Below are 12,634 nucleotides of genomic sequence, written 5' to 3'. Positions count from 1 at the left end.
ACAGATTCATGGTGACGTAACTGCTCTTTTAACTGTTTGGTGTCTTTGCTTTGTTTGGTGTTTGTAGAAATGGTTTACATGAGCTTTTAGCTGAGACTCAGAGGTTTCTGTGGACACTACTCATGTCAGCACTTATATTTCTGACCTCGTGTTATAATCGATTAAACGCGATCTCCTCCCTTTTGCCCCCATTTTTGATGGTGTGGGTACAAATGATCAGGCATGACATTCTCATAATAAATCAGATAAGATACTGCAAATAGTTAATCCTGCATTTGTGTGATTGAAAAGTGTGTGCAATGACACTGTTTTAAAGATTTAGCCTAAATCATTTTGGCGTGAATGAGCCTAAACATGATGACCGGACTAGTGACACCATATCACCTGTGACACACACACACGCACGTATGACTTTGCCAGTTTCAGCTGAAACAATTTCAGTGTTTCAAACCATGTTCCAGAGTTTTTAGGTCACCGTTCATGAGGTTTCAAGAAGAAAATGAAAGACAGATCTGAATGTTTGAAAGTGTTTTGGAAAAACTCTGTAAAGATTAGATGAACAATACTCAAAGGATAAATTCAACTGTTTTATTTTGTTAGATAAGTTGAAAAAAAAGTTAAACAAGCAAGTAAATAACGAAACAAGGTTAAATGAGGTAAGAACAAAAAGTTAACAAGCAAATAAAGAAACAAGGTTAAATGAAGTAAGAGCAAAAAGTTAACAAGTAAATAAAGAAACAAGGTTAAATGAAGTAAGAGCAAAAAGTTAACAAGCAAATAAAGAAACAAGGTTAAATGAAGTAAGAGCAAAAAGTTAACAAGTAAATAAAGAAACAAGGTTAAATGAGGTAAGAACAAAAAGTTAACAAGCAAATAAAGAAACAAGGTTAAATGAAGTAAGAGCAAAAAGTTAACAAGTAAATAAAGAAACAAGGTTAAATGAGGTAAGAGCAAAAAGTTAACAAGTAAATAAAGAAACAAGGTTAAATGAAGTAAGAGCAAAAAGTTAACAAGTAAATAAAGAAACAAGGTTAAATGAGGTAAGAGCAAAAAGTTAACAAGTAAATAAAGAAACAAGGTTAAATGAGGTAAGAGCAAAAAGTTAACAAGTAAATAAAGAAACAAGGTTAAATGAGGTAAGAGCAAAAAGTTAACAAGTAAATAAAGAAACAAGGTTAAATGAGGTAAGAGCAAAAAGTTAACAAGTAAATAAAGAAACAAGGTTAAATGAAGTAAGAGCAAAAAGTTAACAAGCAAATAAAGAAACAAGGTTAAATGAAGTAAGAGCAAAAAGTTAACAAGTAAATAAAGAAACAAGGTTAAATGAGGTAAGAACAAAAAGTTAACAAGCAAATAAAGAAACAAGGTTAAATGAGGTAAGAGCAAAAAGTTAACAAGTAAATAAAGAAACAAGGCAGAGGAGAGAAACCCCAACAATCCCCTCTGAGCAAGCACTAGGCGACAGTGGGGAGGAAAAACTGCCTTTAAACGGGCAGAAACCTCCGGCAGAACCAGGCTCAGGAGGGGGCAGTCAACTGCCGGGACTGGTTGGGGGGGTGAACAGAGGTGGAGCAAGACGAGGCTATATCAGTTGAAGAAGCAGTATTGTCCCTCTTCCGGAAAAAGCTGAAGAATCTTTTCTTCTTTTTCATGGACTTTTCCACGAGCCCCTTTTTCTCCAGGATGAGGGTTCTCAACTCATGGATGGTTTCGGTGTTTTGCTCCTCAAGTTTCTTGCATGTTTGTTCCACCTGTTCTAATGTTGCTCGTGTTTCTTCAAGCTGTTCTTTGAGCTCTTTGGATGTTGCCTCCTGTGTCAGCTTTGCCTTCTGCAGGTCTGCATTTCTCACTTGATCTTCTTTGTGCAGGCCTTCTAGCTGCTCATTTCTTTTCTGGGTGTCGCGGAGCGTACACTGCAGGTCTTCATGCATTTTGTCTTGCTTTTGCTTTTGCGCCTGCATTTCTGTGTTTTCCCGCTTCAAGTTGTTGAATTCCAACAATATCCCCTTAATGAGCTCTGAGTTGTTTTTGGCCATTTGATCGATCCTTTTTTGCATCTGTGAGCATCGTTTTTCCAGAGTTTCCTTTTCTCCCTGCAGCTCACTTGTTTTGACCTTCAGTTCATTACAGAATCCTTGCAACTTTTGATTTTTACTCTCAAAGTCCTTGATAGTGCACTTTTCTTCTGACAGTCTTTCTTGCTGTTGCTCCTTCTCTTGAAGAAGGTCTTTATTTTTTTCTTCAGCTTCATCAAGCTTTCTTTGGAGCAGGTGATTCTGTTGGTCCATGTATTGGAGATCCCACTCTAGCTTATCAATCGTGGCTTTCCTGCCTTGAAGCTGCTCAGACATTTCTTTCACTTCAGCGCTCTTTTGCTTGTTTTCTTTGATGAGGAATACAATCTGCTCTCTGGCTTGAGCAAACTTGATCCCCCAGCCCTCATTAATAATGTTGATGTCGGGCTGGCGCTGTAGTGTTTCTTCCAGGTGTTTGTTTTGTGCTTCCATTTGTAAGCACTTCTTCTCCAGGTGAACTTTTTCTTTTTCAAGTTGTTGAATTTTGTTCTGGAGATGGTTGTTTTCACTCCTACTCTCCTGTAATGCCCTTTGGGTGGATAAGAGGCCATTTGGAGAAGTTGGCCGGCCACGCAAGGAAGGAGAGGCGGCGTAATCGTTTTGTCTCGGTTGCCGTAATCTTGGATACATGCTGGCGTTTGTATCCGATGACTCTGAGAGGTTTCCGAATGTTTCTGTAGTGAACGTTTGAAAGCTGCGAACACGAAGGCTGCGAAGTAACGAACTAAAAATTGCTGTTTGTCACCCCTATTTAAGGAAAAACTTCCTTGTGACATCATCACTCCTAAGCCAATCAGGTTGTCACATGACATTCTGGAATGTGGAATGGGGATATATATATTTTTTTAAACAGTTTTCAAATTTAACTTAATATTTAAGTGTTTCTTACTTGACCTGCTTAGTCGATTAAAAAGTTAATTGCCACGAACACCCCTAATGTTATATAACAGACCACAGAAAAAAGACAGCTTTTTTCTGCGTGACAGAGCTATAATAAATGTTTTGTTTTTTTAATGATCCTACTTTTTATAAAAGGGAACATTATTTAAAGAATATGTATTTAATTAAAAAACTCTGTATTCATCTAAAGGGTATAACAAGAAGGGTGAGCTTCCTGCTCCAAAATGAAATGACCAAAATAAATGTATTTCTCTGCAATTACAAACTCTGTGTAAACAGCCTTGGTGTCAAAATAAAGCTAACGCTGGTGAGATGTCATCAGAGCTGTAAATATTACTGCAGATGTTACTATGTCAAAGTTACTGTGACTCAAACATAGAAAAATGTCTTTTTCATTTCCCTCACCTAATTTTTCAAAGTATTTTATAGCATATAACACCTTTGAAAATATGCTTTGGTTCCCATTTAACTCCAGAACATCATAAATCAAAATATGGATATTACCTGTCCACAGATTCATGGTGCAGTAACTGCTCTTTTAACTGTTTGGTGTCTTTGCTTTGTTTGGTGTTTGTAGAAATGGTTTACATGAGCTTTTAGCTGAGACTCAGAGGTTTCTGTGGACACTACTCATGTCAGCACTTATATTTCTGACCTCGTGTTATAATCGATTAAACGCGATCTCCTCCCTTTTGCCCCCATTTTTGATGGTGTGGGTACAAATGATCAGGCATGACATTCTCATAATAAATCAGATAAGATACTGCAAATAGTTAATCCTGCATTTGTGTGATTGAAAAGTGTGTGCAATGACACTGTTTTAAAGATTTAGCCTAAATCATTTTGGCGTGAATGAGCCTAAACATGATGACCGGACTAGTGACACCATATCACCTGTGACACACACACACGCACGTATGACTTTGCCAGTTTCAGCTGAAACAATTTCAGTGTTTCAAACCATGTTCCAGAGTTTTTAGGTCACCGTTCATGAGGTTTCAAGAAGAAAATGAAAGACAGATCTGAATGTTTGAAAGTGTTTTGGAAAAACTCTGTAAAGATTAGATGAACAATACTCAAAGGATAAATTCAACTGTTTTATTTTGTTAGATAAGTTGAAAAAAAAGTTAAACAAGCAAGTAAATAACGAAACAAGGTTAAATGAGGTAAGAACAAAAAGTTAACAAGCAAATAAAGAAACAAGGTTAAATGAGGTAAGAGCAAAAAGTTAACAAGTAAATAAAGAAACAAGGCAGAGGAGAGAAACCCCAACAATCCCCTCTGAGCAAGCACTAGGCGACAGTGGGGAGGAAAAACTGCCTTTAAACGGGCAGAAACCTCCGGCAGAACCAGGCTCAGGAGGGGGCAGTCAACTGCCGGGACTGGTTGGGGGGGTGAACAGAGGTGGAGCAAGACGAGGCTACATCAGTTGAAGAAGCAGTATTGTCCCTCTTCCGGAAAAAGCTGAAGAATCTTTTCTTCTTTTTCATGGACTTTTCCACGAGCCCCTTTTTCTCCAGGATGAGGGTTCTCAACTCATGGATGGTTTCGGTGTTTTGCTCCTCAAGTTTCTTGCATGTTTGTTCCACCTGTTCTAATGTTGCTCGTGTTTCTTCAAGCTGTTCTTTGAGCTCTTTGGATGTTGCCTCCTGTGTCAGCTTTGCCTTCTGCAGGTCTGCATTTCTCACTTGATCTTCTTTGTGCAGGCCTTCTAGCTGCTCATTTCTTTTCTGGGTGTCGCGGAGCGTACACTGCAGGTCTTCATGCATTTTGTCTTGCTTTTGCTTTTGCGCCTGCATTTCTGTGTTTTCCCGCTTCAAGTTGTTGAATTCCAACAATATCCCCTTAATGAGCTCTGAGTTGTTTTTGGCCATTTGATCGATCCTTTTCTGCATCTGTGAGCATCGTTTTTCCAGAGTTTCCTTTTCTCCCTGCAGCTCACTTGTTTTGACCTTCAGTTCATTACAGAATCCTTGCAACTTTTGATTTTTACTCTCAAAGTCCTTGATAGTGCACTTTTCTTCTGACAGTCTTTCTTGCTGTTGCTCCTTCTCTTGAAGAAGGTCTTTATTTTTTTCTTCAGCTTCATCAAGCTTTCTTTGGAGCAGGTGATTCTGTTGGTCCATGTATTGGAGATCCCACTCTAGCTTATCAATCGTGGCTTTCCTGCCTTGAAGCTGCTCGGACATTTCTTTCACTTCAGCGCTCTTTTGCTTGTTTTCTTTGATGAGGAATACAATCTGCTCTCTGGCTTGAGCAAACTTGATCCCCCAGCCCTCATTAATAATGTTGATGTCGGGCTGGCGCTGTAGTGTTTCTTCCAGGTGTTTGTTTTGTGCTTCCATCTGTAAGCACTTCTTCTCCAGGTGAACTTTTTCTTTTTCAAGTTGTTGAATTTTGTTCTGGAGATGGTTGTTTTCACTCCTACTCTCCTGTAATGCCCTTTGGGTGGATAAGAGGCCATTTGGAGAAGTTGGCCGGCCACGCAAGGAAGGAGAGGCGGCGTAATCGTTTTGTCTCGGTTGCCGTAATCTTGGATACATGCTGGCGTTTGTATCCGATGACTCTGAGAGGTTTCCGAATGTTTCTGTAGTGAACGTTTGAAAGCTGCGAACACGAAGGCTGCGAAGTAACGAACTAAAAATTGCTGTTTGTCACCCCTATTTAAGGAAAAACTTCCTTGTGACATCATCACTCCTAAGCCAATCAGGTTGTCACATGACATTCTGGAATGTGGAATGGGGATATGTTTTTTTTTAAACAGTTTTCAAATTTAACTTAATATTTAAGTGTTTCTTACTTGACCTGCTTAGTCGATTAAAAAGTTAATTGCCACGAACACCCCTAATGTTATATAACAGACCACAGAAAAAAGACAGCTTTTTTCTGCGTGACAGAGCTATAATAAATGTTTTGTTTTTTTAATGATCCTACTTTTTATAAAAGGGAACATTATTTAAAGAATATGTATTTAATTAAAAAACTCTGTATTCATCTAAAGGGTATAACAAGAAGGGTGAGCTTCCTGCTCCAAAATGAAATGACCAAAATAAATGTATTTCTCTGCAATTACAAACTCTGTGTAAACAGTCTTGGTGTCAAAATAAAGCTAACGCTGGTGAGATGTCATCAGAGCTGTAAATATTACTGCAGATGTTACTATGTCAAAGTTACTGTGACTCAAACATAGAAAAATGTCTTTTTCATTTCCCTCACCTAATTTTTCAAAGTATTTTATAGCATATAACACCTTTGAAAATATGCTTTGGTTCCCATTTAACTCCAGAACATCATAAATCAAAATATGGATATTACCTGTCCACAGATTCATGGTGACGTAACTGCTCTTTTAACTGTTTGGTGTCTTTGCTTTGTTTGGTGTTTGTAGAAATGGTTTACATGAGCTTTTAGCTGAGACTCAGAGGTTTCTGTGGACACTACTCATGTCAGCACTTATATTTCTGACCTCGTGTTATAATCGATTAAACGCGATCTCCTCCCTTTTGCCCCCATTTTTGATGGTGTGGGTACAAATGATCAGGCATGACATTCTCATAATAAATCAGATAAGATACTGCAAATAGTTAATCCTGCATTTGTGTGATTGAAAAGTGTGTGCAATGACACTGTTTTAAAGATTTAGCCTAAATCATTTTGGCGTGAATGAGCCTAAACATGATGACTAGTGACACCATATCACCTGTGACACACACACACGCACGTATGACTTTGCCAGTTTCAGCTGAAACAATTTCAGTGTTTCAAACCATGTTCCAGAGTTTTTAGGTCACCGTTCATGAGGTTTCAAGAAGAAAATGAAAGACAGATCTGAATGTTTGAAAGTGTTTTGGAAAAACTCTGTAAAGATTAGATGAACAATACTCAAAGGATAAATTCAACTGTTTTATTTTGTTAGATAAGTTGAAAAAAGAGTTAAACAAGCAAGTAAATAAAGAAACAAGGTTAAATGAGGTAAGAACAAAAAGTTAACAAGTAAATAAAGAAACAAGGTTAAATGAGGTAAGAACAAAAAGTTAACAAGTAAATAAAGAAACAAGGCAGAGGAGAGAAACCCCAACAATCCCCTCTGAGCAAGCACTAGGCGACAGTGGGGAGGAAAAACTGCCTTTAAACGGGCAGAAACCTCCGGCAGAACCAGGCTCAGGAGGGGGCAGTCAACTGCCGGGACTGGTTGGGGGGGTGAACAGAGGTGGAGCAAGACGAGGCTACATCAGTTGAAGAAGCAGTATTGTCCCTCTTCTGGAAAAAGCTGAAGAATCTTTTCTTCTTTTTCATGGACTTTTCCACGAGCCCCTTTTTCTCCAGGATGAGGGTTCTCAACTCATGGATGGTTTCGGTGTTTTGCTCCTCAAGTTTCTTGCATGTTTGTTCCACCTGTTCTAATGTTGCTCGTGTTTCTTCAAGCTGTTCTTTGAGCTCTTTGGATGTTGCCTCCTGTGTCAGCTTTGCCTTCTGCAGGTCTGCATTTCTCACTTGATCTTCTTTGTGCAGGCCTTCTAGCTGCTCATTTCTTTTCTGGGTGTCGCGGAGCGTACACTGCAGGTCTTCATGCATTTTGTCTTGCTTTTGCTTTTGCGCCTGCATTTCTGTGTTTTCCCGCTTCAAGTTGTTGAATTCCAACAATATCCCCTTAATGAGCTCTGAGTTGTTTTTGGCCATTTGATCGATCCTTTTCTGCATCTGTGAGCATCGTTTTTCCAGAGTTTCCTTTTCTCCCTGCAGCTCACTTGTTTTGACCTTCAGTTCATTACAGAATCCTTGCAACTTTTGATTTTTACTCTCAAAGTCCTTGATAGTGCACTTTTCTTCTGACAGTCTTTCTTGCTGTTGCTCCTTCTCTTGAAGAAGGTCTTTATTTTTTTCTTCAGCTTCATCAAGCTTTCTTTGGAGCAGGTGATTCTGTTGGTCCATGTATTGGAGATCCCACTCTAGCTTATCAATCGTGGCTTTCCTGCCTTGAAGCTGCTCGGACATTTCTTTCACTTCAGCGCTCTTTTGCTTGTTTTCTTTGATGAGGAATACAATCTGCTCTCTGGCTTGAGCAAACTTGATCCCCCAGCCCTCATTAATAATGTTGATGTCGGGCTGGCGCTGTAGTGTTTCTTCCAGGTGTTTGTTTTGTGCTTCCATTTGTAAGCACTTCTTCTCCAGGTGAACTTTTTCTTTTTCAAGTTGTTGAATTTTGTTCTGGAGATGGTTGTTTTCACTCCTACTCTCCTGTAATGCCCTTTGGGTGGATAAGAGGCCATTTGGAGAAGTTGGCCGGCCACGCAAGGAAGGAGAGGCGGCGTAATCGTTTTGTCTCGGTTGCCGTAATCTTGGATACATGCTGGCGTTTGTATCCGATGACTCTGAGAGGTTTCCGAATGTTTCTGTAGTGAACGTTTGAAAGCTGCGAACACGAAGGCTGCGAAGTAACGAACTAAAAATTGCTGTTTGTCACCCCTATTTAAGGAAAAACTTCCTTGTGACATCATCACTCCTAAGCCAATCAGGTTGTCACATGACATTCTGGAATGTGGAATGGGGATATATATTTTTTTTTAAACAGTTTTCAAATTTAACTTAATATTTAAGTGTTTCTTACTTGACCTGCTTAGTCGATTAAAAAGTTAATTGCCACGAACACCCCTAATGTTATATAACAGACCACAGAAAAAAGACAGCTTTTTTCTGCGTGACAGAGCTATAATAAATGTTTTGTTTTTTTAATGATCCTACTTTTTATAAAAGGGAACATTATTTAAAGAATATGTATTTAATTAAAAAACTCTGTATTCATCTAAAGGGTATAACAAGAAGGGTGAGCTTCCTGCTCCAAAATGAAATGACCAAAATAAATGTATTTCTCTGCAATTACAAACTCTGTGTAAACAGTCTTGGTGTCAAAATAAAGCTAACGCTGGTGAGATGTCATCAGAGCTGTAAATATTACTGCAGATGTTACTATGTCAAAGTTACTGTGACTCAAACATAGAAAAATGTCTTTTTCATTTCCCTCACCTAATTTTTCAAAGTATTTTATAGCATATAACACCTTTGAAAATATGCTTTGGTTCCCATTTAACTCCAGAACATCATAAATCAAAATATGGATATTACCTGTCCACAGATTCATGGTGACGTAACTGCTCTTTTAACTGTTTGGTGTCTTTGCTTTGTTTGGTGTTTGTAGAAATGGTTTACATGAGCTTTTAGCTGAGACTCAGAGGTTTCTGTGGACACTACTCATGTCAGCACTTATATTTCTGACATCGTGTTATAATCGATTAAACGCGATCTCCTCCCTTTTGCCCCCATTTTTGATGGTGTGGGTACAAATGATCAGGCATGACATTCTCATAATAAATCAGATAAGATACTGCAAATAGTTAATCCTGCATTTGTGTGATTGAAAAGTGTGTGCAATGACACTGTTTTAAAGATTTAGCCTAAATCATTTTGGCGTGAATGAGCCTAAACATGATGACCGGACTAGTGACACCATATCACCTGTGACACACACACACACGCACGTATGACTTTGCCAGTTTCAGCTGAAACAATTTCAGTGTTTCAAACCATGTTCCAGAGTTTTTAGGTCACCGTTCATGAGGTTTCAAGAAGAAAATGAAAGACAGATCTGAATGTTTGAAAGTGTTTTGGAAAAACTCTGTAAAGATTAGATGAACAATACTCAAAGGATAAATTCAACTGTTTTATTTTGTTAGATAAGTTGAAAAAAAAGTTAAACAAGCAAGTAAACAACGAAACAAGGTTAAATGAGGTAAGAACAAAAAGTTAACAAGCAAATAAAGAAACAAGGTTAAATGAAGTAAGAGCAAAAAGTTAACAAGTAAATAAAGAAACAAGGTTAAATGAGGTAAGAACAAAAAGTTAACAAGCAAATAAAGAAACAAGGTTAAATGAGGTAAGAACAAAAAGTTAACAAGCAAATAAAGAAACAAGGTTAAATGAGGTAAGAACAAAAAGTTAACAAGCAAATAAAGAAACAAGGTTAAATGAAGTAAGAGCAAAAAGTTAACAAGTAAATAAAGAAACAAGGTTAAATGAGGTAAGAACAAAAAGTTAACAAGCAAATAAAGAAACAAGATTAAATGAAGTAAGAGCAAAAAGTTAACAAGTAAATAAAGAAACAAGGCAGAGGAGAGAAACCCCAACAATCCCCTCTGAGCAAGCACTAGGCGACAGTGGGGAGGAAAAACTGCCTTTAAACGGGCAGAAACCTCCGGCAGAACCAGGCTCAGGAGGGGGCAGTCAACTGCCGGGACTGGTTGGGGGGGTGAACAGAGGTGGAGCAAGACGAGGCTACATCAGTTGAAGAAGCAGTATTGTCCCTCTTCCGGAAAAAGCTGAAGAATCTTTTCTTCTTTTTCATGGACTTTTCCACGAGCCCCTTTTTCTCCAGGATGAGGGTTCTCAACTCATGGATGGTTTCGGTGTTTTGCTCCTCAAGTTTCTTGCATGTTTGTTCCACCTGTTCTAATGTTGCTCGTGTTTCTTCAAGCTGTTCTTTGAGCTCTTTGGATGTTGCCTCCTGTGTCAGCTTTGCCTTCTGCAGGTCTGCATTTCTCACTTGATCTTCTTTGTGCAGGCCTTCTAGCTGCTCATTTCTTTTCTGGGTGTCGCGGAGCGTACACTGCAGGTCTTCATGCATTTTGTCTTGCTTTTGCTTTTGCGCCTGCATTTCTGTGTTTTCCCGCTTCAAGTTGTTGAATTCCAACAATATCCCCTTAATGAGCTCTGAGTTGTTTTTGGCCATTTGATCGATCCTTTTCTGCATCTGTGAGCATCGTTTTTCCAGAGTTTCCTTTTCTCCCTGCAGCCCACTTGTTTTGACCTTCAGTTCATTACAGAATCCTTGCAACTTTTGATTTTTACTCTCAAAGTCCTTGATAGTGCACTTTTCTTCTGACAGTCTTTCTTGCTGTTGCTCCTTCTCTTGAAGAAGGTCTTTATTTTTTTCTTCAGCTTCATCAAGCTTTCTTTGGAGCAGGTGATTCTGTTGGTCCATGTATTGGAGATCCCACTCTAGCTTATCAATCGTGGCTTTCCTGCCTTGAAGCTGCTCGGACATTTCTTTCACTTCAGCGCTCTTTTGCTTGTTTTCTTTGATGAGGAATACAATCTGCTCTCTGGCTTGAGCAAACTTGATCCCCCAGCCCTCATTAATAATGTTGATGTCGGGCTGGCGCTGTAGTGTTTCTTCCAGGTGTTTGTTTTGTGCTTCCATTTGTAAGCACTTCTTCTCCAGGTGAACTTTTTCTTTTTCAAGTTGTTGAATTTTGTTCTGGAGATGGTTGTTTTCACTCCTACTCTCCTGTAATGCCCTTTGGGTGGATAAGAGGCCATTTGGAGAAGTTGGCCGGCCACGCAAGGAAGGAGAGGCGGCGTAATCGTTTTGTCTCGGTTGCCGTAATCTTGGATACATGCTGGCGTTTGTATCCGATGACTCTGAGAGGTTTCCGAATGTTTCTGTAGTGAACGTTTGAAAGCTGCGAACACGAAGGCTGCGAAGTAACGAACTAAAAATTGCTGTTTGTCACCCCTATTTAAGGAAAAACTTCCTTGTGACATCATCACTCCTAAGCCAATCAGGTTGTCACATGACATTCTGGAATGTGGAATGGGGATATATATATATTTTTAAACAGTTTTCAAATTTAACTTAATATTTAAGTGTTTCTTACTTGACCTGCTTAGTCGATTAAAAAGTTAATTGCCACGAACACCCCTAATGTTATATAACAGACCACAGAAAAAAGACAGCTTTTTTCTGCGTGACAGAGCTATAATAAATGTTTTGTTTTTTTAATGATCCTACTTTTTATAAAAGGGAACATTATTTAAAGAATATGTATTTAATTAAAAAACTCTGTATTCATCTAAAGGGTATAACAAGAAGGGTGAGCTTCCTGCTCCAAAATGAAATGACCAAAATAAATGTATTTCTCTGCAATTACAAACTCTGTGTAAACAGTCTTGGTGTCAAAATAAAGCTAACGCTGGTGAGATGTCATCAGAGCTGTAAATATTACTGCAGATGTTACTATGTCAAAGTTACTGTGACTCAAACATAGAAAAATGTCTTTTTCATTTCCCTCACCTAATTTTTCAAAGTATTTTATAGCATATAACACCTTTGAAAATATGCTTTGGTTCCCATTTAACTCCAGAACATCATAAATCAAAATATGGATATTACCTGTCCACAGATTCATGGTGACGTAACTGCTCTTTTAACTGTTTGGTGTCTTTGCTTTGTTTGGTGTTTGTAGAAATGGTTTACATGAGCTTTTAGCTGAGACTCAGAGGTTTCTGTGGACACTACTCATGTCAGCACTTATATTTCTGACCTCGTGTTATAATCGATTAAACGCGATCTCCTCCCTTTTGCCCCCATTTTTGATGGTGTGGGTACAAATGATCAGGCATGACATTCTCATAATAAATCAGATAAGATACTGCAAATAGTTAATCCTGCATTTGTGTGATTGAAAAGTGTGTGCAATGACACTGTTTTAAAGATTTAGCCTAAATCATTTTGGCGTGAATGAGCCTAAACATGATGACCGGACTAGTGACACCATATCACCTGTGACACACACACACGCACGTATGACTTTGCCAGTTTCAGC

The sequence above is a fragment of the Diplotaxodon limnothrissa genome, linkage group LG3 (genome assembly GCF_057381915.1).
Source record: "Diplotaxodon limnothrissa isolate DT_005_m linkage group LG3, D_limnothrissa_male_GT1.1, whole genome shotgun sequence".
Taxonomy (NCBI): domain Eukaryota; kingdom Metazoa; phylum Chordata; class Actinopteri; order Cichliformes; family Cichlidae; genus Diplotaxodon; species Diplotaxodon limnothrissa.
The sequence above is the reverse complement of the archived record's forward strand: the minus strand, read 5'-3'. Positions refer to the sequence as shown.